Raw genomic sequence first — 2955 nt, forward strand, 5'->3', positions numbered from 1 at the left:
AGCAGGAATTCTGATGCTCTCAGTGCAAGAAGAGCATCACTTTAAGGAACTGCAATCCTTTCCGGTGAGCAGCTGCAATAAAGATTTTTATTCACGTTGCCGCCTCTTGCTGTTCTCTGGTCAATCTCAAACCCTCTATTACGTCTAGTGTAGTTTTTGTCCCGTGAACCTCAGAGAATGGCTTATGGGAAGGTTGGGTAGAACTTTCTCAGGATCTCATCAGGGATCCCCCAGAAACACATTTAAAATTGTGCAGCTGTTTTACTATGGTAATATGTGGGCATCGTTCAGCCATAAGTCCGTGCCACTTTTAAGGCAATGGCTTTCAGAAATGTCCTGTCTTCTGGGAACGGTTTTCACCAGACTCACTGCTGAGCAGTGTTCCCTCTAAGCTGAGTTAGTGTGAGCTAGCTCACAGTTTTTTAGCCTGCAGCTCATACATTTTTGTCTCCGCTCAGGAAGGAGGGCTCCAGAGCAAACTAATTTATGCAGTAGCGAAATCACTCGCTCACAACTTTAATGCCAGGAGCTCACAAAGTAGAATTTTTGCTCACAAGACTCCACAGCTTAGAGGGAACATTGCTGCTGAGGGCTTCCAGTGCACAGTAAAACATTCTGGGGCAGGCTTGGATGGGACTGCGTAGCAACAGCTTTGCTGATGGGCCATCCCTGGTCACTGGAGACATCCCAGGCTCTCAAGGATGGCTCCGGCACCATTGATTGCAGGCAAAAATCCGCTTTGAAAACCACATACCTTCCCTGTGGGTGCAGTGTATAAATAGGGTATATTCAAATGGTACCACTTAGAAACTTTATCCACTGAGGTACCAAGGACAATCCATTCCCTGCCTGCACATTTTAAATCTACAGACGTGTATGGTTTAAGGGCAAAAGGGCTTTTGCAGAGTCACTCTCACAAGCAGCTGTGCTAGGACAAGGGGGCAGAGGTGATAAAATGTTTTTCGGCCAGAGAGCTGAGGAGTCTGTCCTTGCAACTTGCTTTCGGCTGCAGGATTCTTACATTTTTGCTCGATCCTCTACTTCTCCTTAACACTCCAGGAAATCATTTTCTCAATGGACAATTTTCCAGTTCTTCTTTGACAGTTAATGGCTGCTGTTTGCAGAGAGCTGTTCTACCTCAAAGCCTTGTGTCTAGTCGGAAGTTAAATCCTACAGAACAAGCCGGACTTGGTTTTCAAAACACAGATACCCAACATCAACTGACATCCTAAATCCTCCTTCCAGCATGAGGTTGACCTGCACAAAAGACGAAGCTGTTACACAGACGTCACGACGAGCATGTGGCTGTTTGGCCTAAAGCAATTTATTTGGACACTTACAAAATACCATGAGTGGCAAAAAAACCCCAAAACCCTGGCATCAAGATTGTTTTGCCTGATTAGAGCTGCAATCTGCAAAGAGGTTGCATTTCATTCCTTCATCTCATATTGATATGATGGGGGGGGGTGTCCCCTGAAGGGTTTCTGCACTTGAAACTGCCCCCCATACTTAATTTTAGGCCTAGTGGGGGACGAGGGCTCTGACCTAGATGTCCCAGGTCAGCCTAAAGTCGCCAGGTCAGCCCTGGTTAGTTACTTGGAGGGGAGACCGCCAAGAAAGGCCAGGGTTCCCACACAGAAGCAGGCAATGGGAAGCCACCTCTGAATGTCTCTCGCCTTCAAAATCCTATGGGGCCACCACAAGTTGACTGTGATTTGATGGCACTTTTGACCACCCTAGGGAAAGGGGGTACCCTTTTTTGTGCACTGTCTCTCCCAACCTCAGCTGTTAGAGAGGGGCATGCTTTCAGCAGGGGGAATGTTGCAGTCATATCCACAGGGTTATGTTTCCCACCCCAAAGGGAGCTCCCGGTGTCTGCTTCATCAGCCTGATCTCTGTGACCAGTAATCCGACCTCTCCTCCCCCAGAGTCACACCCTGCAGAGGCACTTTTAGGTACTTCCTGCCCTGGACCCATCTGGAGCGGGACAGGACGAGGTGGGTCGGGGGGTGGTTGTGTGGCAGCCCTGCTTAACTAGCTCCCTGCCTCAATGCCAGTTGGTGGGCCTTTCCCCATCTTTGCCGGTGGCAGCCCCTGCATATGGCGGTGGTGACGGCGGCAGCAGGACACAGGATCAGCTGAGCTGGTTACTGAAGGGAGAACAGAGACTGACTCAGGCTGCTGTTCACTGCAGCCAGCCCAGTCCGCTTAGCAAAAACACACCCCACGTTTCCTCCCACAAAGCCGCTGGGCAGCTCACGACATTCCATAAGATTAAAAATTAATAATATAAACAATTTACATTTTTACAACGTGCAAACTAGGTAAGAGCCCAGTAAATTGGTGATTGCCCCCCTCCCAATGCCCATCTGAACTGCCCTGCATCTAATCTTTAAAAAAAAAAAAAAAACCCCGAGAAGAAAGGCCTGTGGATCTCCTCCAGGGGGCCATTCCTCACTGGGGGGTGGGGGGGCTAGTTCCGCAGAGAGCCCAAGGCCAGCCTGGGGCTGTTCTCAGGGACCCGTGGGAGGGGCCATTCGGACCCGCCAGGCAGACGCGCAAGCCCCCCCCCCCCCTTCTGGCAGCCTATCTGACAAAAGGGCAGTTTAAACAACAGCTTCAGGAAAGCAGAGAAAAGGTAACTTGGGAACGAGCGCATCCGGAGAGCTTTCTGGAAGATGATAAAAGCGGTGGTTGATCTGTAATGCCACGTCGTACCTCCAGCAGAGCAACCCCTGAAACACTTTCCCTCTTTAGCTGGCTCTTTTTTAAACTGTCCCATCCCTGGGGAAGGGCTAGGGTTGCCAACTGCAAGGTGGCACCTGGAGATCTCTGGCTATTACAATTGATCTACCAAGATCCGTTCCCCCGGGGAAAACGGCTGCTGTGGAGGGTGGACTCGATGGCACGATGCCCTGCTGAGGTCCCTCCCCCCTCCCCAGACCCTGTCCTGCC

This window comes from Gekko japonicus, unplaced genomic scaffold (assembly GCF_001447785.1).
Source record: "Gekko japonicus isolate JY-2015 unplaced genomic scaffold, Gekko_japonicus_V1.1 scaffold463, whole genome shotgun sequence".
Classification (NCBI taxonomy): Eukaryota; Metazoa; Chordata; class Lepidosauria; order Squamata; family Gekkonidae; genus Gekko; species Gekko japonicus.